We start from the raw sequence: 25,398 nt of genomic DNA, 5'->3' as shown, positions 1-25,398 counted from the left end.
AGAAAGCGAGAGAGAGAGAGAGAGAGAGAGAATGAGAGCAACAGTGACAGATTTAGGGAAAGTGAGAAAGAGATAGAGAAAGTGTGTGAGAGAGAGAATGTGAGTGGGGAAAAGAGAGTATGTGATAGTGTGAGAGAGATAGAATGAGAAAAAGCAATCGAGAGAAAGAGATGAGCAAAACAGATATAGCGAAAGTGAGAGCAAAAGAGACAGAGAATGAGAGAGAGTGTGAAAGCGATAGAGAGAAAACAAGAGCAAAACAACGCAAAAATAGACAGCAAGAGAGAAAATGTGAGAGATAGAGCAAGGAACAAATAGAGAATGAGAATATGGAGAGAGTGCAAGAGCAACAGTGTGAGAGAAAGAACAAGAGTGTGTGAGAGAGAGTGCAAGAGGGAAAATGTAAGAAAGAGAGAGAATGAGAGAGACAGAGAATATAAGAGTGAATATGAGAAAGTGCACAAGAGAAAGAATGTGAGAGAGTAAGGGAGTGTGATCGAGAAAGAGTGTGAGAGGGAGTGCATGTGAGAGAGTCGGAGAGAGTGAGAGTGAGAGTATGAGAGAGTGAGAATGTGAGTAAGAATGTAAGAGAGAGTGTGAGAGAGAGTGCGAGAGAGAAAGTATGAGAGAGAAAGTGTGAGAGAGATTGTGAGATCGAGAGCAATAGAGCGAGAGTGAGGTTGTTTCTGATCCGTCATGCCCCGGCCCTCTTTTATTCACACTTGTATAATTGGTAGTCAATTTGAGGTAGCGGCTCGATTGTTCCACCATTTGCAGTGACAGAGTGCGGATGATTGATGGCTCACAGGCAGATTGTGCTTTCCCTCAGTGAGCACGGCTGTCCCCACATTCATCACACCAATTTCACCCCTCGCCCAGACAGTCAGGTGGGTAAACCGAGGACGGCTTTCCCTGCCACAGACTCCACGCGTCCCCGGGACTCCCTCTGCCGGCCTGCGTGCAGCGATTATTAAACGGCAAACACTCCCCTTCGTTTCCCCTCAAGCCTTTCCTCAAAGAACATAAGAATTGCTAGACGAAAGAAAACCACGGTCTATCCAGTTCTCCTTCCACCATCCTGGCAGTCGTATGTATGTGTCGTGTCCCAAACTATATACTATATCTCGAGATATTATTTCCTAACAGAAATCTATCTAATTTGTTCTTGACAGAATCAGCACTTTCTGCTTCCACTGTCTCCCTAGGCAGCCTGTTCCATGCATTTATTACTCGCTCACTGAAGTAGTGTTTTCCGCAGATTTGTTTTGAATTTAAATGCAGGCCAATCGCAAAACCCACACACCACAACTCAGCTCAGGCCATCGCCCAGGCAGAGGAGAGCAAGAGAGAGACCAATTAATGAAATCAAAGTATGGTGGTTAGCTGACCCCACGCAGACCGTTCAAGGCCCTGAAGAGTGTCAGACGAATAATAATCATAAACATTACATTTACACAGCGCCTTTCATATTGGAAGGACGTCTCAAAGCACTTCACAGAAATTACTTTTAAGTGTAACAACTGTGTATTTTGTAGGCGAATGTGGCAGCCAATTTGCGCACAGCGACTTCCCGAAAACAATCATGAAGTGAGTGTACTATTTTATCTGGGGATTGTTGGCCAGGACACTGGGAGATAGAAACTCCCTTCTCTTTTCCAATAGCACTGCGGAATCTTTAACAGGGCACCTGTACAGGGCACGGACAGCTTGGTTTAATGTATCATCTGAAGGATGGTGCCTGTCAACTATGCAGCGCTCCCTCCAGCACTGTATTGGAGCATCAGCCTGGACTGTGAGTTCAATGACTTGGGGATTGAACCCTCTGACTAAGGCAAGAGTGTGAGTGTCTGATGCACGGGCAATGGTGTTAGTAGTTCAGGCTCTTACCTCGGGGTTTGAAGGTCTCGGGTTCCGGCCCCATGTCACAGCTCGTGTTGTGCGCATGTTAGCTGCGGAGTTTGCTAATGGAGACACAATCCCTACACTTCACAATAAAATCATGTGAAGCGCCTGTAGACATCTAGATGATGTGACACGGCGCTGTATCCAAATGCACGGATTATTATGTGTGAATGGGCATGCGTGTGAGTGTGCTTGTGTGTGTATTTTGTATGTGGTGTGTGGTCCATGTGTGTGTGGCGTACGTGCATGTGTGTGTGTTCGCATATGTATGTGTGTGTGAGTGGAAGCGTGTGTGGAAGCCTGAGTCTCACAGGTGACTGATGTCTGCAATATTCCAGCGATTTATTGCACACAGCCTTCGCTGGGGAAGCGATGGCAAGTGTGGAGGGGGGGGGGTGACAGGGGGAAGGGCGGTGATGAGAGTCAAAGGGCAACCAGTGACCCTGGTCTCTTCTCTCTTGCCCTATCACCCGTTTAGCTCAGCCCTCTGTTTATGACCCTTCCCATGTTGGTGTTAAGTGCTATGTGCTGAGCTGAGCTCTGCGGGGAGCCTGCTGGCTGTGTAAACAGGTCAGCGTGGAGGGCTCTGAGTAACAAGGGTTTGCTTTGACTGAGAGAGACCCTGATGATGGGTCAAAGGCAAGCAAAAGTCATAAAGAGAAGAATACATAAAGTGGGGGGTTGGGGGGTGGGGGGTGTAGGGAGCAGAGACATCAACCTGGGGAGATTCCCCCAGTCTAGGCTCAATATCTTTCCCACCTCCAGATGGAGATAGTAATAAAAATAATCATAATAATAATAATCCTTGCATTTGATATAGTGCCTTATCACATCTTTGAGATGTCTCAAAAGGCTTCACAGGGTATATTGTAAAGTGAATTGACTATATTTTATGGGCAAAATGCAGAAACTAATTCCCACAGCAGTGCCTCACAAACAGACATGGATTAGATGACCAAATTATTATTATTATTTTGGAAGAGATTATTACCCCTGGAAAAGCGATCCGCCAATTGACTAACAATCAGGTTCCTACTTACTGCTGGGTAAACAGAGGCATGTGAAGTAAGGAAACTTGCCTAAGGTTTCTCTGTGATAAGTGCAGTGAATGAATATAACAGGCAACTCACACTCTAGGCTGATCAGCACTACATCACAGTGTTGGCTATAACGGTGCAGGATGGGAACGGGGTCACCTCAGAGCTGAACTGGCTCTAAAGTGACATGTTTGACAACAGAATGTGGGAATCGAGCCCGCCCTCTGTGACGGTCTCCAGTCCGGTTCCTGAGTCAGGCAGGTCCGCAGTATTCCAGGGCACTGCTGATGACAGCACAGCCCAGCTCATCGGCAGGACCTGGAAGCACAGACTCTTCACTGGGGGCAGGGAGTCATCCCACTCAGCTCCTGTTAACCCTGCAAGCCAAAGCCCCAATGGGGAGGGTAGTCCTCGTCGGAATCGCCTCTCTCCTGCTCCCCACCACCACCTCCCGTTCTGCATTCTAAGGGTTAAGATACGACCAGTACACCTTCAGGTCCTCAACCAATAAAATAGGCAAAGAAATCAGACATCAAAACCCTTCCGCAGTGCCTGATCTCTGACCTCTCTTTAAGCAGAGAGGGGTGGGAGGAGAGGGTCTGAGACTGCTTCTAGTATCATCCACCCAACAAAGGTCAAAGTTTAGACTCCCCGAAGGTGTACGCAACAACGTTTAAGAGAACAACCCAAAAGCTGGCAGCGAATCACAGGTCTGAAATTCCAGCCAATCTCAGCCTGCAAAACATTGTGTGTTGCCTTAGAAAATGATAAACTTAGGTTGAAATTCTTGAAATATCCAACAACAACTTGCATTTACACAGCGCCCTTCATGCGGGGCAGCATCTTCGAGCGCTTGTGGAGTTCCGTAGCGCAGAGCTTAGAGATCTTGCCTCGCACTTGAGAGCACTGGATTGTCGGAGGCCTTAAACCGAGCTCCCGTCTGTGCCTGCTCAGGTGGACGTTAAAGATCCTGCGGTGCTATTCGAAAACAGAAGGGAGTTTCTCTCTTCCAGTGTCCTGATCACCAAATGAAATTTGTCACTCATTTCATGGCTATTTGTGGGACATTGCTGTGTGCAAATGGACCCCCAGATTTGTCTGCAAAATAAACAGTCACTACACTTTAACTATTGTCACTGTAAATCTGTATAATACACACACAGAGGCTGCTATTCTACAATACACCCACGGGGGCTGCTACTCTATAATCTCTGGAGTCCTGCGGCTGTTAGAGCACTCGCCTCACAAGCGAGAGAACCTGGGTTTGAATCCTGGGCAGTGGGAAATGTTGGAGAAGTTTCCTTACTCCACACACCTCTGTTTACCTAGCAGTGAGTGGGAACCCGGTTGTTAGTCGATTGGTGGATGATTTTTCTGAGGGTAATAATCCCTTCAAAAATAATTGTAAAAGAAAATACAGTAATAATAATTTGATCACTGAATCCATGACTTTCGGGACATTGCTGTGTGCAATTGGCGGCTGCATTTCGCCCACAAAATATACAGTCAATTCATTTTACAGTATATTCTGTGAAACAGTTTGAGACATCTCGAAGATGTGAAAAGACCCTATATCAAATGAAAGGGGTATTATTATATTATTATTATAATACACCTGCAGCGGCTGCTATTCTCGATAATACACCCAGGGGCTACTATATGAAACACGAGTATTATTATATTCCAGATGATACCAGGGATGAATGGTTATTTTTGCAGACACTTGAAAAGTTCAACAATAATATAGTGCCCTCCACACGGGGTAGTGTCTTGAGGGTGTTTGGTTGGAGCGGAGGTTTTCTGAATCATGAATGGTTTAATAATAATCCTTGCATTTGATATTGTGCCTTGTCATGTCATCGAGACGTCGCAAAGCGCTTCACAGGATGTACTATAAAGTGGACTGACAGTGTATTTTGTGGATGAAATGCAGCAGCCAATTGCGCACAACAGTGTCCCACAAACAGCCATGGAGTAAGTGACCAATTTTATTTGGGGGATTTTATTTTGGGGATTGTCGGTCAACAACAACAACAACAACAAGATTGCATTTATAGAGCGCCTTTCACGTCGGGAGGACGTCCCAAGGCACTGGACAGTTGGGTCAGGACCCGAGGAGGGGGGAAATGGTCAGGGTGAGGGGAGGGAAGGGAGGGAGTGAGGAGGGGGTAGAGAGTCGAGAGGAGAGCTGAAGGCTCGGTCAAAGAGAAAGGTCTTGAGACCGGCCTTGAAGGAGGAAAGGGAGAAGGTGGCGAAGGCACTGGGGGATAGAGTTCCAGAGCCTCGGGGCTGAGAGGCTGAAGGCCCGGCCACCGATGGTAGGGCGGTTGGGGCGGGGGATGTGGAGCAGACCGGAGCCAGAGGAACGGAGGGTACGGGCAGGTAGGTAGGGGGATAGTAGGTCAGAGAGGTAGGAGGGAGCAAGGCCGTGAATGGCCTTGTAGGTGAGGATGAGGATCTTGAATTCGATCCTCTGGGGGATGGGGAGCCAGTGGAGGCGAGCGAGGGTGGGAGTGATGTGGTCACGGTGTCTGGTGCGGGACAGTACATGAGCTGCAGAGGTCTGAATGACCTGCAGTGTGGAGGGAGGTGCTGGGATGGCCGGCGAGGAGAGAGTTCCCATAGTCCAGCCTTGAGGTGATAAAGGCGTGGACCAGAGTTTCAGCCGCGTGAGGGGTGAGGTAGTGCCGTAGTCTGGCGATGTTCCGGAGGTGATGGAAGGCGGTGCCAGCTGTGGTGCGGATATGAGGGAGAAAGGACAACTCAGGGTCGAACAGAACCCCGAGGTTCCTGATGGCTTTGAGAGGTGGAGAGTGCAGCCTTGGATGCTGATGGTGTCGGCGCCTGAGGTGCGGAGGCGCTGACGTGAGCCAATCAGGAGGGCCTCAGTTTTGCGCACGTTGAGCTGAAGAAAGTTGTCTCGTCCAGGACTCGATGTCGGACAGGCAGTCTGTCAGGACATCGGGGGTCATGGAGTTGAGAGTAGAGGAGGAAAGGTAGAGTTGGGTGTCATCTGTATACATGTGGAAGTTAACCCCATGTCTGCGGATGATGTCACCACAGGGGGAGCACATAGAGGGTGAAGAGGAGGGGACCGAGGACAGAGCCCTGAGGGTCACCGCACGAGACAGTGCGGGGGTCTGAGGAAAAACCATTCGTGGAAACAAAGTGAAGACGGTGGGAGAGGTACGACCTAAACCACTCAAGGACAGAGCCTTGAAGGTTTAGGTGGGAGGACAAGCAGTGGAGGAGGATAGCATGGTCGACCGTATCGAATGCTGCCGATAGGTCGAGGAGGACGAGGAGGCAGAGGGATCCCTGGTCACAGATGGTCAGGATGTCATTGGTGACCTTGACCAGGGCAGTTTCTGTGCTATGGGCGGCACGGAAACCCGACTGAAGGGGTTTGAATAATGAATGGGTGGAGAGGAAAGAGCGCAGCTGGGAGGCGACAACTTGTTCCAGGACCTTAGACAGGAAGGGGAGGTTGGAGATGGGCCGGTAGCTTGATACCGGAGAGAGAAACTCCCTTCTTTTTTCGAACAGTGCCACAGGATGTTTAACGTCCACCTGAACAGAAACAGACAAGACTTCCTTTTAGCATCTCATCTGAAGGCCGGCACCTCCGACAATGCAACACCCCCAACACTACACTGGAGTGTCAGCTTAGACTATATGATTCCAAGTCCCAAAGTGGTGGCTTGAACCCACAACTTTCTAACTCAGAGGCGAGAGTGCTACCACTGAGCCAGGGAGAAACACTTCCCCACGTGTTGTTTGGTGATGGTGAACAGAAGTCGTGTATTTAATTGATCAGTGAGACAGGGAACTGAGGATTCACAGCACAATAATGAAAGGAGTTTCGGTAGCAATGTTCAGTCAGAGACCTCTCACGACGGTCATCACCCGTGGAATGCTCCCATATGGGGAGTGCATGTCCGTGCCCCCCACCATGTGCTGTCTTTCAAAATCCCCCCTTAAAGATTTACAAAGAATGTACAGCCACTCTGCACAACCAGTCTGTGCTGGTGTTTATACTCCACACAGGTTTTCACCGACTTACTCTGGACTAACAACCAGGTTCCTACTTACTGCTTGGTAAACAGAAATGTGTGGAGTAAGGAAACTTGCCTAAGATTTCGCCCTGGCCGGGAATCAAACCCGGGCCCTCTCACTTACGCTCTGGGACACTACCCTGCATGAGGTGCATTATATATAATCCTTGCATTTGATATAGCGCTTTTCACATCTTCTAGATGTCTCAAAGCGCTTCACAGAATAGACTGTAAAGTGAATTAACTGTTAATTGTGGGCGAACGCGGCAGCCAATTGCGCACAGCAATGTCCCACAAACAGTCGTGGATTGAAAATGACCAATTTATTGTTGTTTTGTTTTTTGGAGGGATTATTATTAGGCGTGTGGAGTAAGGAAGCTTGCCCAAGGTTTCACCCTGTTTGGAATTGATCCCAGGTATCTCACTTGCAAGACAAGTGCTCTAACCACTGAGCTACAGGACTCCACAAAAGCGTTATATAATTTCAAGTTGTTGTTGTTGTTACTTCCTCCCATACCTTTCTATACCCCTCTCCATTATGTGAAGGTCTAGCTTCCTCTTCAAGGCATCTACACTATTTAAAATCTATTTTTTAAAACTAAAAGTTAATCTCCCCCCCAACCCACCGAGCAAACGAGGGAGTGGTGGGGCGAGGGAGCGGGTGGGGGAGGGCGTGGTGCGGGGATGTTTGAGGAGGTGAAACGCACTCCGCTTTGGGGATAAGTTTAGGTCAAGCTCTGTGCTTGTGACTGAGTGAGTTTTAATTAGTTCCCGGGACAGTGACCTCTCTTATTGTGTTTGTAAATCTGCTCCAGGAGTAAGTAAAACACCAGCAAATCTGCCTGCCTATCAGGTTCCTGTGAAGGTCACAGAAACCTGAACTTCAATCCTGCTTCACTTTGACATTGTCACGGAGTTGGAGTTAGACACGGACTCCAGTCACTAACCTCAGGTTACTGTCTGGCCCCATCTTATTAACTAACTATACAATCAGTTTTGGAAAATCCCTGCCTCTACCCTATCAACTCATACCCTCTCTATTTGTCTTTCAATCCTTAATGCCTTAAATTCTATCTCTTCAAATGTGCCTTTGTTCACCTCTCCCTCCTCCCTTGCTTGGTGTCCAACCCCTTCACTGTGCAAAACTCCAAGACATTGTCCTACATGATGCACAATGTAAGTTGTTGTTGTGAGGTACTCTGACACTAAAAACAGTTTGATACAGCATCGCATTAACCTCAAAACATCTCAAAGAGAGTTGCTATCAAGTGTAGTGACTGTGTATTTTGTAGGCAAATGCCATAGCCAATTTGCACACAGCCACATTCCGCAAACAGCCATGTAGTGAATGACCACGTTTATCTGGACACCAGGAGAGAGAAACTCCCTTCTCTTTTCCAGGAGCAGGGAAGGGGATTAGAGTAGAGAGCTCCAGAGGAGTAGTGAGCACCAGCACAGACATGATGGGGAAAGAACAGGGAATGGGATGAGTCTAGAAAGCTCCAGTGGGGGGAGCGAGCACCAGCACAGACACGATGGGGAAAATACGTGAAGGGCTAAAATGGCCTATGGGAGGGGGGGTGTTGAATTCTAGCCTATTCCTTCCCCCTCACACACAGACGTTTGGTGAGTGACGGGATAACAATCTCTCCTGTTCCTGAACCTGTTGGCCTCATGGCTCTGTCACTGGTGGAGGCAACAGGTGTTTGATGGTCTCTCTGATCCTCTCGATATAAAATCTCGTTCCAATTACTGCTGGAAATTCCTGAGCAACTGCACCGAGTGCGAGAGGGAGGGAGGTGTTAGAGAAGGAGGGAGTGGGGAGGGAGGGGTGAGGAAGGGAGGAAGAGAGAAAAAAGGATGGCTGAGAGAGGGAGGGAGAATGAGGAAGAGGGAGAGGGTTAGAGAGGGAGGGAGGGAAAAGACAGGGAGGATGAGGGAAAAGGAGGAGAGTGGGGAGTGAGAGAGGGGAGAGGGAGGGAGGGGTGGAGAAAGGGAGGATGATGAGAGAGGGGAGAGGGAGGGAGGGGTTGAGAAAGGGAGGGTGAGAGAGAGAAGGAGAGCGAGGGAGAGGGGGAGGGAGAGGGGAATCGGGGAGGGAAGGAGACAGAGACACACATACATGCACGCACATAATGCCCTGATGACCGCACTTTTTTCATATCCACAGTGTGGACCAATCCCAACCATTGTGATTATCGAGCTCTTCGCTGAATAATAATAATAATAAATAATAATAATCCTTGCATTTGATATAGTGCCTTATCACATCTTTGAGACATCTCAAAGCGCTTCACAGAATATACTGTAAAGTGAATTGACTATATATTTTGTGGGCAAAACAGGGCAGCCAATTACGCACAGCAGCGTCCCACAAACAGTCTTGGATTGAGTGACCAAATTTTTATTATTGTTTTAAAAACATTTTGACAGGATTATTACCACCAGAAAAGTGATCTGCCAATCAGCTTACTCTGGACTAACAACTGGGTTCCTACTTACTGCTGGGTAAACAGAGGTGTGCAGAGTAAGGAAACCTGTCTAAAGTTTCGCCCCATCCAGGAATCAAACCCAGGTTCTCTTGCTTGCGAAGTGAATGCTCTAATCACTAAACTATAACACTCCACTTGACCAGCTTCCCCAACCCCACCCCCATCCTCCCCGTCCTTCCCTTCCACCCTGTGTGTCCCACATGAATCCGGACGGGTGGAGTCCCAGGCACTAGCTCAGCCTGAGCTCCAGCCTACACCCACCCTTCACCCCTCCTAATCCCAATCCCCAACTCAGGTCCAAATCCCTGATTGTCCAGTGCCTTGGGATGTCCTCCCGATGTGAAAGGTGCAATACAAATGTAATTTGTTGTTGTTGTTGGCATGCCACAGTCCCGTCACTTAACCATGAACCCAGAGTGGCAATGACCCCTGACACCTGCCCCCGACCTGCGGACCCTTGTCCTCTGAACAAGCCGGGTGGGGGGGCAGCCTCCCTATGGGCAGGGGCTCGGGTTTCATTCTCAGACGTGACTTTTTCCTACTTACACAAGACCCGGAGACTGAGGGTCAGTTCACAGAGGGATCTGCTTTCACTCCAGCTGTTACCTCACTCAAAGGAGTGGAGGGAGGGAGTTGGGGCTTGTGTCATTACGAGGAGGTGGGGGGATCCGAGACACAAGGCCACACCGTGTAAAGGAGCCGGCCTCTAAACAGACCCATGATATGTGTGTCTGATGTCAGCCTCTGTCATGTGTCACCACATTGTTACAACTGCCTGTCTTGCCTTCCACTGCCCCGCAAATCTCTCACCAGAAACTGCAGAACACAGGGTCCAGGCTGAGTTACAGGCTAAGCCTAATCCAGGGGTTTGGGGGTTTGGAGTGGGGGGTGTATATAGAATATCAGATCCCGTGAGTGAGTTATATGAGGAAAAAGGGAACAGCGAGTTGAAGGAGACAGGTCTGGAGGTTCATGTGGGATATACATGTTTCCGGGCTGATCAGTTTATTTTACCCCTGATGACCCTTCGTCACTCTGGCCACCTCGATCGGGTTGCCCCTTAACCTGCTCAATGCCAGTGAGAGCACGCCTCAACTTCTCACGTCTCTCCTCACAACTGAATTATTTTTGGTCAGCCGGGTGTCTGACACATGTGGAAACCCATCACCATGCTTAAGAGTCTCCAAACCAAGCTGAGAATTCAATCCATCCCATACACACGGAAATCCCAGATACAGATTGTTGGAATGGAATGTGCACACTCTCCCTGGAGGGACACACCCTGTTTACCTAATCCTGGAGAGTATTAGGCGCAGGTTGGCAAAAGCCAAGGTCCACAGAGTGTGCGTGGGGGTAAACGCTGGATTCTAACCAGCTAAATCTCCACTAACGTTTCCAGTCATTTTCCCTTCCCAGTGTCGCTCTGTTTATGAGGATGTTAAAGATCCTGCGGCATTATTTGAACTGACACACTCACGTTCTGACACACGCACGCTCTGAGGCTCCATTTAACAATTCACTGATTAACATTTGTGTATTTCCTTCATTATTCTGACAGGACCATGTGTAACTTTGGCATTGGTTTGACTCCCAGCTGTCCTTCCTGCCCCACATTCAGTCCCTGACCAGGTCCGCTTTTCTCCACCTCCGTCACCTTGCCGTCTCCGATCGTACCTCACACCCAATGCAACCAAAGCCCTTGTCTGTGCCTTTGTTACCTCCCACCTTGATTATTCCAATGCTCTCCTTGCCGGTCTCCTAGCTCCACCATTCATAAAACCCAAGTATTTCAAACCCTCTGCTGCTCACGTAATCACCCGCACAAAACTCACCCCACATCACCCCAGCCCTTGCCAGCCTCCACTGGCTCTTCCACAGAAATGATCGACTTTAAGATCCTCACAGTCACACCGTGTTGGAATGTCAGCCTGGACTGTGACATTAAAGTCCCTGAGGGGAGCTCGAACCCAGATACAGAGATGAGAGAGTGCGAGAGACTGAGCCAAGCTGATATCTGAGCCAGAAGCTGGGACCAGACCAGACGGGAAGCTGATACCCAACAACACACATTAATAATAATAATCCTTGCAATTGATATAACTCCTTATTATGTCTTTCAGATGTCGCAAAGCACTTCACAGAATATATTGTAAAGTGGAGTGACTGTGTATTTTGTAGGCAAAACACGGCAACCAATTGCACACAGCAGTGTCACACAAAGAGTCGTGGATTGAGTGATCAATTTTTTTTGAGGGATAATGATCCCCGGAAAGTGATCCGCCAATCGACTAACAATCGGGTCCCTACTTACTGCTCGGTAAAAAGAGGCGCATGGAGTAAGGAAACTTGTCTAGGATTTCGCTCTGGGAATCATATCCAGGTCCTCTCATTTATGAGGCGAGTATGCTAACCACTACTCTACGGGGACCCTACAAGGCGGTGCTCCCCCCAGCATTGCGCTACAGCGTCAGCCTGGACTGTGATCTCAAAGCGTCCGATGTGAGGCTTGAACCCACAATCTACTGACTCAGAGTCAAGAGTGCTGGTGACTGAGTCAGGCTGACAATGTGGAGTTACAGCCTGTGCTCTGTGTGTGTGCACGCACGTGTGTGTATGTGTGTGTGTGGTGGTGGGGTGTGGGGGGGGGGGGGAGTCTTTTGCTGATGTTAATGTCTTGTCTAGAAGGAGTTGAGTGATTTGTACATTGATTGTTTGGTTTTGCTCTTGGCTCATTGGCAGTGCACCCGAGTGATTCTTAATGACCTCTTGCCCTTTCCCCCCACCACCCCCCTCCACCAGACTGTGGCATTAATCACTTGTTAATGACCTTCAGTCACAGGCAGCCTCAGTTACTGCTACCAGCCACCGCTTCAAGGAGAGAAACAAACAGAATCCCAACACCACACTAAGGACTTTGAGCTCCACAGTGCAGGCTGTCAGAACACTTACTGTCAGAGGTGCCGTCCTTCAACGGAGACATTAAACCCTGCGTCCCGTCAATGCCCGTTAAGGGGGACGTTAACGATCCCACACCTATTGGCAAAAAGAGAAGGGACTTTCTCTCACCCGGTGTCCTGCCCAACAATCCCCAGCTTTGATCATTCGCTTCATGGCTGTTTGTTCGACTTTGCTGTGTGCAAATTTGGCTGCCGCATTCCCCAGAAGATACATAGTCACTACACCGAAACAGCAATTTCTTGCAAAGCGATTTGAGGAGTTTTCATGTTAAAGGGTCTGTATCAAAGGCAAAGATTATAATAATAATCCTTGTATTTGATATAGCGTCTTGTCATCTCATTGAGACATCCCAAAGAGCTTCACAGGATACTGTGAAGTGAATTGACTGTATTTTATGGGTGAAAAACAGCAGCCATTTGCACTCAGCAGTGTCCCACAAACAGTTGTGGATTGAGTGACCACATTTTTATTTTAAGACATTTTTACCCCTAGAAAGCGATCCGTCAATTGACTAACGTCCGGGTTTCTACTTACTGCTAGGTAAACAGAGGCATGTGGAGTAAGGAAACTTGCCTAAGGTTTCACCTCGCCTGCGAATCAATCCCCAGTCTTCTCGCTTGTGAGGCGAGAGCTCTAACCACTACTCAACAGGACTCCATATTTTTCCACAAAGGCTTATGGAGATGTGGAACTCTCTGCCCCAAAAGGCTATGGATGCTGAGTCAATTGGAATTTTGTTTGCCAGGAAACTGGGGGAACGAAACTCCCCTCTCTTTTGAAACAGTACTATGGCATCTTTAACATCCACCTGAACAGGCAGACAGAACCTTGGATTAACGTTTCATCTGAAGGACATCACCTCCGACTATTCAACACTATCCCGTCCAGTGCTGCATTGGAGTGTCACCTTAGACTATGTGATTCCAAGTCCCGATGTGGGGCTTGAACCCAGAACCTTTCCGACTCAGAGGTGATAGTACTATCACTGCGCCAGGCTGACACACAAGTTATTAAACTTGGTGTAAATGTTACAGGACAGAATAAGCCTATTATGGCTGTGTGGCCTCTTTATGAGAGCTCTCAGCTCAATCCCACTCTTCTGCCCTTTCACTTTTATATGTCTATCGCAATATTATTAGCTATCAGGTTATTATTACTCTATTAATTTACAATTACTCTATTAGCTTTGGAACTCTCTCACCCAATCCCTCCATCTTGCCCCCTCCTTTCGCTCTTTCAAATCATGACTGAAGACCTTCCTCTTCGCCATGCTTATGGTCACCTCCTCCCTCCTCCCAGCTCTAACCCGTGCTGTCACTGACCTGGGAATGTGGGCGAACAGTGTAGAGGGAGCTTTACTCTGTCTCTAATCTATGCTGTCGCTGAACTGGGAGTGTGAATGGACAGTGTAGAGTGAGACTCTGGCACTCTGACCTCCAGATTCCATCACTGCAAGGAGAGATTGTTTCTTGCCTCGATCCAAACCCCGTTGTTTTCTTTGCCCTCGGATTGGGAATGGGAATGGGAGGGATGCGGACCTGGTTTTAATTTAAAATTCACGTTGAAGAATGAAGCATTTAATTTGGCTGTCTTCCAGCCACAGACATTAACCATGTGTAATTTATACAAGCAAACTCACTGCAAGCATTAACATGTGTTAGGAAAGGCTGAGCTCCCTGGATGGGCTGTAGCAGTCTCCACATCATCACTCTTCAACGCTGCGCAACAAATTCTGCTCTAAGTAGGATTCTCTCGCTTGCCTTGCATCTCTTTACTCTGGACTAACAACCAGGTTCCTACTTACTGTTAGTAAACAGGCATGTGGAGTAAGGAAACTTGCCTAAGATTTTGCCCCGTCTGGGAATCGAACCCAGGTCCTCTCACTAAAACTTTCCAACACTTACCCCACCCCCAATTTCTCTCTCCTCCCTCCTGGCTGCAATCCCCACCTCCTTCCCCCAGTTACCTTACCCCCTCCCCACACTACTCCCAGTCGCTTCCTACCATGGCCCCTCCTCTTCTCCCTATTGAAGTCCCACAAGTGAGAGGACCTGGGTTCGATTCCCAGGTGGGGCGACACCTTAGGAAAGTTTCCTTACTCCATATCCTCTGTTTAGCTAGCAGTAAGTAAGAACCCAGATCGCTTTCCGGAATAATTCCTTACATGCAGTCAACACAGAGTTCTGTGAAGAGCTTTGAAACGTCCTGCCGTGGTGAAAGTTTGCGTGTGAGATACAAAGACCATCATTCTCTTTTATCTTAAACTTCAAGACAAAACAATCTCACAGGCTGAGACTAGGTGGAATTTGGAGCCTGGCGTGCCTGTGACATCCCAGAGCCTTTCCACTTGCCTCCACACGTATAACTGTGAGACTGCCCCTTGGGTGTGGGTTCTGTTGAGTGAGCGGGAGAAACTCCAAGCACTAAAATCAGAGTCTTTCCCCCCCGCTCACTCCACTGCACGATGACGTTTAAAACATATTAAGAGCAAAGCTCGGAGACTCTCTGCAAATCAATTAGATGTACATCCGGAAACACGAGACATGAGGGAGCTGCGTGCCATAAGTGAGGCCTGTGGGAGGCTTTGTCAACTCTGGGGACGTCAGGAATGCTTTCCCTTCAATAAACGTCATCTAGTTTGATGAAGCAGTTTGAAAAACAAGTTTTGTTTTGTTTTCCCTTCTACCCTCCCCCCAAAAAAAGGTTATGGAGGGCCGTGCATCCAGGTGCATAAAGGGACAGCCCAGGAGTTTGGACCAAAATGGCCACCCCAGCAATGGGGGAAGAGGGGGAAGGAATGGGGGCTGGAGAGGAAGGCAGAGAATTAGGGAGCCGGGTGCCTCATATATATTAAATATTTTTTGTATTTGACACAGTGTTAAAATGTTTCACAGAGTTTCGCAGGGAATTGCTGTTCAGTGAAGTGACTGTGTTTCGTTCAGGAACAAGGCGGCCATTTTTCTCACAGCAAGGTCCTGCAATCAGCCGTGAAGTGAACGAAAAGGTGAAGTACTTGGCCAGGACACCGGGAGAAACTCAACAACAACAGCAGCAGCTTGCATTTATACAGCGCCATTCACATAAGGTAGCATCTCTGAGCGCTTCACAGGGATGGTGTTGGGTCTGAGTAATTGAGAGGGGGGAGAAGGGGCAATGGGGGTATAGGCCATAGACGCATTTCAAGGGGTAGGATTTGAGACAAGCCTTAAAGACAGAAAGAGAGGGGACAAGACGGAGAGGGAAACGGAGGAAGTTGAGTCCAGAGAAACTCGCTTCTCTTTTGCAACAGCAACGTGGGATCTTTAACGTCCACCTGAGTGAGAAAAAATGAGAAAAACAGTCAAAAAGAAGCAGAGAGAGAAAGAAAATGTGTGTAAGAGAGAAGCAGGAGATTTAAAACCACAGGGAGTTGAGTAAAGAGAGACAGAGAGAAACAGACTGAAAAACAGAGACTAAAAGGAAAGAAGGACGAGAAGGGCTGATCAAAAGTGAAAGACAGAGAGAGAGAAAAAGAAAGATAGAGATATACATATATGTGTATGTGAATCACACAATGTGTGAATCTGTGTGAAGAGAAGACAGTCGATAGACTGACCAAGATACAGAAAGAGAGCGAGACACACATACACACACTTAAAGACAGAAACACATAGACAGGGAAAGATACATAGAGACTGAGATAGAGGCAGAGATTGAGTGAGAAAAAGAGAGACAGACTGAAATGAGAAAGAAAATGAGATAAATAGTATGTGAGAGCGAAAGAGAGCAAGAAAGATAGAGAAACACACAGTGAGTCAGAGAGACACACACACACACAGTCAGAGAGAGACAGATACAGAAATAGTGAGAGATACACACAGACACAGAGATACACACATATACAGTCAGATTCAGAGAGACGCACAAATACACAGATACACTGAGAGAGACACACACACATGCACACACAGAGTCAGAGAGGGAGACACACACACAGAGTCAAAGAGACACAAACACACGCAGAGTAGAGTAACAAAGAGAGATGCACATACACACACACAAAGTCAGAGAGACGCACAGAGTCAGAGAGAGAGACACAGAGGGAGGTAGCAGTGGGAAATGCAAGCAACAGCTGTTGTGTGTTTAAAGTAACAGGTCTGATGAATGGCCCAGTCGGGATCCCACTTGTACCAGGTTCAGCCAAGGCTGCAGAGTTGAAGCTAATGACAGCATTAGAATGAATTACGTTTGCCTGTAATTAACCCTCAGGATGGCTCTGTACAGTGAGGCCCAACATTGTGACACCAGAGGCCTGAAATTCCAGCTTATCTCAGCCTGTGAGTCCATTTTGACCTCAAATGTAAGATAACAATGATTAATCCTTGCATTTTGAAATATCAGGCTGTTGAAATGTCTCAAAGCGCTTCACAGCATTTGCTGTGACTGTATTTCATAGGCGAACACAGCAGCCAATTTGCGAACAGTAGCGTCCCACAAACAGTCATGAAGTGAGTCAAATGATCTTATCTGGGGTATTGTTGGCCAGGACACCGGGAGAGAGACACTTCCTTGTCTTTTCCAATAGCGCTGCAGGATCTTTAATCTTTTAACAGGCACAGACGGGATCTCAGGTTAATATCTCATTAACCCCACCACCACCACTACCATACTGTTGCCGAATTGTGGACGATTGTTAATATCCTTTGTTAATTTGGGAGCCAGAAACCATGTTCCTAATTCGGCCTGGATTTTAAGAATTTTCCACATATAGGGAGAGGAAGGAAGAGGCAGAGTGGGGCGAAGCAGAGGGGAAGAGGAGATGAACAGGTGAAGATTTACAGGGGACGGAAGAGGGAAGGGTGCTTTACTGAAGATTTTTTTTACAGTGAACATGTAACAGCTCGTGTTCAATGTTTCCCTTTTCTGTACGTACTCAGTTTTTCCCTAGATTTACACATAATGTATAGCACAGAAATAGGCCACTCTGCCCAACCAGTCTGTGCTGGGGTTTATACTCCCTTACACTTACTTACTCTCTCCCATACTCTCTATTTCCTTCTCCTTCATGTGAAGGTCAAGCTTGAATGTATCTACATTATTTGAATCAACCACCGCTTCAGACAATGAGTTCCACAATCTCACCACCCTCAGCATGAAGTAGTTCCTCCTAAATTCTCTTTCAGATCCCCTAGTCGCTATCTTATATTTGGGTCCCCTAGTTACTGACTCCTCAACCAGTGGTGATATTAATGGCGCTATATCAATAATATTGCAGGGCAATACCTCAGAGCATTTTCAGGGGTGCGGATAGGGAGAGGAGATGAGTGGGAGGTGACTATAGGTGCAGTTGAGGTAGGTTTTAACGTGGGATTTAAAGTTAAGTGGAGGGGGGTAAGATGGAGGATAGAATGAGGGAGTTCCAGAGGTGAGGGGTTTAGTGGCTGAATGCTCAGTCACTGATGGTGATGCAGTCAGGGGAGGGGACACATCGTAAGCGCTGAGTTAGCCGAGCGGAGGAGTGGGGTTGGAAGAGATTGAAGAGATAAGGAGGTGCCAGGGAATGGATTGTGTGAATGTGGATCAAATGCAGAGATTATTGTTATAATTTAATATACCCCAGCTCAGGTGCAAATCCTGATTGTTCAACACTTTGGGATGTTCTCCTGACATGAAAGGGGCTCTCCAAATGTAATTTGTTGTTGTTATTAAGTTATTGGACTTCAATTATGTGTAGACACTAGAGAGACTGGGATTGTTCAGTCTCAGACCACTTCCTTATCTCCCTCTCCTCTCATATCACCCTCCCCTCCTCCAAGTCCTCCACCATCTTTTTCCACCCATGGAAAAAACTTTCCCCCTGCGCCCCCACCTAAATTCCTCACAAATGGCCTCTCATCCTCAGGCCTTCTCTCCCTCTGGCCTTCAACCCAGAGTGATCCAGACAGACGTCAATCTACAAAAGGAACACCTCGCCTCAACTTTCAATTTCGTGGTCCCCCTGAAACCAGGTGCATCTCCAAGCCTACCCGCTCCCCCAGGTATAACAGTCATCTCCCCACCTTCAAATCCCAAACCCGGTTGCTCGAGCGCAGATGGCACAAAACTGGCCTCACGGTTCATTGCCAACTGTGGCTCGAGCATCTTCACACCTATTGCCACTCCCTCTCTCAAACCCAAACTGCCTTCTACTCACAGATTATTTTCGAGGCCAAAAACAACCCCAGAATCATGTTCTCTACTACCCACGACTTCTTTCAAATCCCCTCTCAAGCACTCTCGATCCTCCCTTCAGATGCCAAGTACGAATAGGTCCTGGATTTCTTTGTCGCTAAGATAAATAATATACCTTGGCTGCCCTGCCCACAGCACAGAGACAGCATTCGTCAAAGTAACAAATGACGTCTTCTCTCTTTCTGCAACCAGGGTTCCCTCTGCCACCCCATTCTCCTGGACGTCTCCACTGCGTTGACACTGTCGATCATGCCATTCTCCTCTACCGCCTCTTCTCCCTCATCCACCTCAGTGGGACCACACTCGCATGGTTCAAGTCCTACTTAACAAATGATCAACAATACATCTCGGCAAATGGTTATTCCTCCTGTCCCCACCTGGTCACCTGTGGGGTACCCCAGGCTCCATCTTTGGCCCCCCTTTTTTCCTTATCTACATGCTCCCTCTCTGCGATGTCATCCGCAGACATGGGGTCAACTTCCACATGCAGGCGGATAACACCCAAATCTTCTCCTCCCCCAGCTGGGACTCCCAGTCTGCTCCAAGCTACTCTCTTGTGGGTGGGTTCTGGAGGTGTTCTGCAGATTAATGCCATTCACATTCACACCAGACTTTTAGCACTAATTTGATGCGGAACATGAATCAAATCCACACCAACTGAGCAGCGTAAAAGTGTCAGTGTACCAGCGCTGGGTGATTAACGAAGGGAATGCCTGCTTCGCTTGCCTCCTTCAAGACCATCTCAAGACTTCACTGTTTAATTATGCTTTCGGCCACCCTCACGCTTCTACCCTCCATGCCTCTTGATTCCAACCCCCAGCTCAGGTGCAAACTGTTAACTGTCCAGTGTCTTGGGATTATCTTCCAACATAAAAGGCGCTCTATAAATGTAATTCTGTTGTTGTTGAATGGAGCTGCTAGAGGACCACTGTGAAAGCTCAAACGCTAGGAGACACCTTAGACTTCCAGAAAATAGGGCAAAAATTGGGACTTTTTTTAACTATCAGAAATGGTCATCATTTTGCTCTCCCTATCTATTCGCCTCTGAGTCAAAAGGTTGTGGCTTTAAACGCCACGTCAGGAGCAGTGCTGGGGTTGTGTGCTGTTGTCAGAGGTGCCATCCTCCAGATGAGACATTAAATCAAAGTCCCTTCTGCCTGTTCAGGTGCATGTTAAAGATCCCATGGCCTATTCGAAAAAAAAGTAGTTTCTCTCCCGGTGTCCTGGCCAACAATCAGCCAAATAAAACTGGTCACTTGGCTGTTTGTGGAACGTTGTTGTGCACAAATTTGCTGTTATGTTCAAACATAAATACACAGTCACTACACTTTACAGTATATCCTGTGAAGCGCTTTGCGACATCTTCCTGATGTGAAAGGCCCTCTAACAAATCCGGGGATTATAATCGTTATTTATTGCTCTAATCTCATTCCTCAATCATGTCTGTGCTGATGCTCATTCCCCCTATGAGCTTTCCACTCTAATCTCATTCACCTGCTCTCTCCTTATCGTGTCTGTGCTGATGCTCGCTCCCCCACTGGAACCCTCTACTCATCCAGTTTCCTGCTCTTTCTCCATCTTGTGCATGCTGGTGCTCACATCCCACTGTAATCCCAAATTCCTTGTTCTTTCCCTTTTATAACCTTTTAGATTGTAAATGTTCAGTAGAATTGAAAGCCAGTCTGTTCTGGGCAAACAGTTCACTTATCCTCCATAATCCCCTCATTTGATATCTCTGTCCGTTTACTGACAATTCATTGGATTCTAATTGCCTGTTTATAAGGATCTTTTTTTATTGGAAAACCCAAGCCACTTATCTGAGGTCAGATGGTGTCAAATTAAAGTCCAATGTATCTGGTCTCTCTCTTTATCTTAAGTGCTGTCTGTCTTATTGTCTTCATTAGGGCATCAAAGGGGTTGATCAAAAGGGCCTGAGCACATCCATCATTGTGTCCACTGAAAGATTTAACTCCTTTCTAGCATGTCAACAGATGGGGATTGAAGGCAAGGATTTCCCCTTTATTCGTGGATTCAAGATGCTGTTTTTCTTCATTTCTTCTCTTCAATCTTCTCTTTCTCTCATTTTCTCTCCTCCCCATATCTCCCCTAAAGTTAGCCTTGCTCAATTGGCAGCGCTCACGCTCCTTCAGTCAGAAATTTGTGGGTTCAGGCCACCACAAGCTCATGCAGTCTAAACTGACTCCAGCACAATGCTGGTGGGAGTGCTACATTATCGGAGGTGCTGTTCCTTAGTTCATACCTTAAAACAATGCCTGTTCAGGGGATGTTAAAGATCCTGCAGCACTATTGGAAAAAAGAAGGGAGTTACTCTCTCCAGGTGTCCTGATTGAGAATCCCCTAGATAAATTTGGTTAGTCACTTTATGCCTGTTTGTGTTACATTGCTATGTGTAATTTGGGTGCCAGATTCACTACACTTTACAGTAAAATCTGTAATCCGCTTTGAGGCATCCTCCCTATATGAAAACCACTGTATCAAGTGCAAGGATTATTATTTGTGGGGAAGAGGGATAGCACTGCGCTGTTGCCCACCTTCAAATGAGTTGAGACTGTAGAACCAAGGTCCCTGTGAACGTTCTTGATCTCACAGCATTATTGGAAAAGACAAGGGAGTTTCTCTCTCCTGGTGTCTCGACCAACAATCCCCCAAGTAAACTTGTTCATTCACCTCACAGCTGTTTACAGGCCATTTCTGTGTTGTGTTTGTCGGCAAATGGTCATCACTACACTTTGACAGCAAATAACTGTGAGATTTGAGAGATTCAGACAACATGATAAAGCGTGATATCAATTGCAAGGATTATTATAGATACACTGTTAGATAATAATGATAATGACTGTGTCACTTGCCGGTGTTCGCGGCAGGCAATTTACACACAGCAATGTCCCACAAACAGCCATGCAGTGAGTGACTGATTTTATCTGACCAGGACACTGGGAGAGATTCTCTTCACTTTTTGAGTAATGCCACAATATCTTTCATGTCGCCTAAACAAACACAGAGGGGCCTCACTTTAACATCTCAGCTGAAGGCTGGCATCTCTAATAATGCATTTTTTTCTCCCCTGTACTGGAAGGTCAATTTAATGCACGGACTGGACACTGATAGTGAGACTCTCTGTATAATGGGGTCAGCCTGGCTCTGTTGCTGGCACTCTTGCCTCTGATTCAGAAGATGTGTCACCTTGGCTCAGTCAGTGCTGGAGAGAGCGCTGCATTTTCAGAGATGGTGTCTTTCAGATGAGACGTTAAACCAATCTATGATTGGTGCCTCTTCAGGTTTATGACCTGTAGCACTAATGCTGAGATTCGCAACTGGCTCTGTCGCTAGCACTTTTGCCTTTGATTCAGAAAGTGTATCAGCCTGTCTCAGTGGTAACTCTCTCTCGCCTCTGATTCAGAAGGTTGTGGGTTCAAGCCCCACGTCGGTACTTGGAATCACATAGTCTAAGCTAACGCTCAATGGAATGCTGGGGGATGTTGCATTGTCGGAGGCGCCGTCATTCAGATGAGACATTTCACCCATAAAATATACAGTCAATTCACTTTACAGTATATTCTGTGAAGCGCTTTGAGCCTGCTAGAAGACATGATAAGGCGCTATATCAAATGCAAGGATTATTATTATTATTATTCTCTGTATCTGTGGTGTTTTGCGGCATCACGCTCACTCCGAGCCTTTGAGTGAGACATCCTCAGTTCAGTGCAGTCTGCTCCGTTAATCACCCATTAGTCTCCATCGTGTGGCCAGCCAAGCCTCGGATTGCAAGCGCTATCCCCTCCTCACACACAAGAGACAATATATATTTATACAGCAACACTCGGATCAGGAGAATGTCTCAAATGGTTGGCTTGGCATCCAAACTGGGAATGGAACTATAGAGGGACCTATACTCTGTCTCTGACCCGTGCTGTTACCGACCAGGAAGTGTGGACGGACATGTAGAGGGCGCTTTACTCTGTCTCTAACTGTCCTGTGGCTGACCTTGAACATCGTATCTTGTAACGAGAAATAAGATCAGCTCTGAATAACGTTCCTTTAACTTGCGCTGCGGAACGTCAGTAAAAACAGTCAGACATCAACCTCCTCTTTCAACACCCAAACAGACACTTTCCACCTCATTCCAATGAAAACAATGGGGCAACGATACCTCAGCTTCACTGATAGCTTTAATGGTGTGTTTTATACCCCTCTGTCAAAGGGGTATGTGCACTGCAGTCTGTCAAACCCAGTGGCCCTGCCCTCACAGACCAACAGCCCCAGTAAAAGATGAAAGTCACTGCGCTTGAATCGCAATCCTCGGGGATTTAAGATCTTCATCTCTTCATTATAAATGTAAAGGAACTCAGTGAGTGAATGACAGAGCTCTGATATCTCTCTCCCAGTGCTGGCTGGCTAGCTGACAGAAATAGCATCTGAGAGGGAGGTGGATGGAGGGAATGAGGGATTGAAGGAGTGGGAGGGATACCAGGTACGAAGAGATCAGGTAATTAGTCTTGAGCAAATGTTTAGCCGCACAGCCTTGCTCAGTCAGTAGCTCTCTCTCATCTCTGAGTCAGAAGGTTGTGGGTTCAAGCCCCACATCAAGGACTTTGAGCTCACAGTCTAGGGCTGACTCTTCTGTGCAGTACTGGGGGGCGGGGGAGCACTGAATTGTCAGAGGTGCCGTCCTTCGGAAGAGACGTTATTTAATAATAATAATCCTTGCATTTGATATAAAGCCTTATCAGATTGTTGAGACGTCTCAAAGCACTTCACACAATATATTGTAAAGTGGATGATTGTATATTTTGTGGGTAAAACGCAGCAGCCAATTGCGCACAGCAGTGTCCCATCAATCGACTAACAACCAGTTCCTACTTACTGCTAGGTAAACAGAGGCATGTGGTGTAAGGAAATTTGCCTAAGATTTCACCCCACCCAGGATTCGAACCTGGGTCCTCTCGCTTACGAGGCGATTGCGCTCACCACTACGCTACAGGATTCTACAATCTTATAATTGACCCTCCTGAACTCCATCTCATGCGAAGGACTGCACCTCTGACAATGCGGTGCTCCCTCAGCACTGAGCTGGAGCATGAGCTACGACTTGACTCGAGGCAAGAGCGCGAGCGAGCGGGTGAGTTAGCCAGGCTGATCAGTAACCCAATCGCTCCATCAGTAAAGATCTTCAGTCAAGCTGTTTCTCACTTACTCAACAGCTGCAGTGTCAGAACTTAAACAGGAAAGTCACTCTTGAGTGTCGGAGCACGAGGAAAGCCGTGGGGGCTTTCATTACAACTTGGTCTGAGCCCAGCCCGATTGGGGGGATGGGGCAGGGAGGGGAACATGGGCACTTCTGAGACACACACATTAATAATATTGCTCCAGCGCCTATAAGGACTCAAAGTGCTTCAACAACAACTTGCATTTATATAGTGCCCCTCCCACAGGGTAGCATCCGAGAGCGCTTCACCCAGCTTCACTGAGAATTGCTGTCAAATGTAGTGACTGTGTGTTTTGCAGGCAAACGCAGCAATGAAAGATCTCCAGGGGCAGCTATGGAGTGAGTAACTAATTTTTATCTGGGGGGGCTTGAGGGGGATTGTTGGCTAGAGAAACTCCTTCCTCTTTTCCAATAGCACCGCATGATCATTAAACAGGCAAAAATGGGACCTCGTTCTCATCTGAAAGACGGCGCCTCTGAAAATACACCCCCCACAATGCAGTGTCTCCGACTCTTCCCCTCCGCTCTTCCCCCCCCCTCCACCCACACCAGCCCTGCGCTGGACCACCAGCCTACAACTGCAACTCTCCTGACTTTGTGAGGGGGAGTTTGAATCTGTGACCTTCTGACCCAGAGTCGAGAGCACGAAGCCTGAGCTAGGCTGATGGTGAACCCCCACTTCGATTACTCCCCCCCCCCCCCACCACCATGTCCCACCTCGGAGTCTCCACCGCTCAGTGTTCGTCCTCACAGCTGATTGATGGAGCCGGCTGTCTCCATGGGAACGTAAATCAAATTCCGTGCCCCCCCCCCCCCCCAGGCGTGTGACTGCTTGCAAATCCTCTCCTCTCAGCCATGGTCACATGAGACTGAGTCCTGTCTAATTCAAGGAAATCTAATATTGCTGTTACACAGGAAGAAATAGCAGGGGGTGAGGGGACGGGAGGGAGGCTGGTGGTTTCTCGAAAGAGAATAATAAGGATTCGATACAGCACCTGATCCGATCGAGACGTCTTGTAATGCTTCGCAGCGTGTTCCTGTAGTGACTAATAATAATAATATTCCTTGCATTTGATGTAGCACCTTATCAGATCTTCGAGACATCTCAAAGCATTTCACAAAAAGTGAATTGACTGTATTGACTGTGGACAAAACGTGGTAGCCAATTGTGCACAGCAGTGGGTCCCAAACAGTCATGAATTGAATGACCAAATTTTTTGGGGGGAGGGATTATTACCCCCAGAAAACTTGCCTAAGGTTTTGCTTCGCCTGGGAATCAAACTCGGATCCTCTCACTTGTGAGGCAAAGAACTTAGGTGTCTTGTTTGACCCTCAACTGTCCTTTCTCCCACATATACATGCCATGACCCACTCTACCATCCCCTACCTCTGCAAAATCGCCCGACTCTGCCACTGCCTCAACCCTTAGCCCGCCGAAACCCTCAAACATGCCTTCATTACAACCAAGGCTCGACTATGCCAACCCTCTGCTTGTCGGCCTTCCCAACTCTTCCCTC

General features: G+C 47.6%; 1 non-coding gene across 1 annotated transcript; it reads right to left on the bottom strand.

Moving 5' to 3' along the window:
• Positions 1 to 23,586: 23,586 nt before the first annotated feature.
• Positions 23,587 to 23,660, bottom strand: trnat-cgu. Its single transcript has one exon. It is a non-coding gene; the product is annotated as a tRNA-Thr (tRNA).
• Positions 23,661 to 25,398: the final 1,738 nt, after the last annotated feature.

This window comes from Callorhinchus milii, unplaced genomic scaffold (genome assembly GCF_018977255.1).
Source record: "Callorhinchus milii isolate IMCB2004 unplaced genomic scaffold, IMCB_Cmil_1.0 Scaffold1, whole genome shotgun sequence".
Taxonomy (NCBI): domain Eukaryota; kingdom Metazoa; phylum Chordata; class Chondrichthyes; order Chimaeriformes; family Callorhinchidae; genus Callorhinchus; species Callorhinchus milii.
The sequence above is the reverse complement of the archived record's forward strand: the minus strand, read 5'-3'. Positions and strand labels throughout refer to the sequence as shown.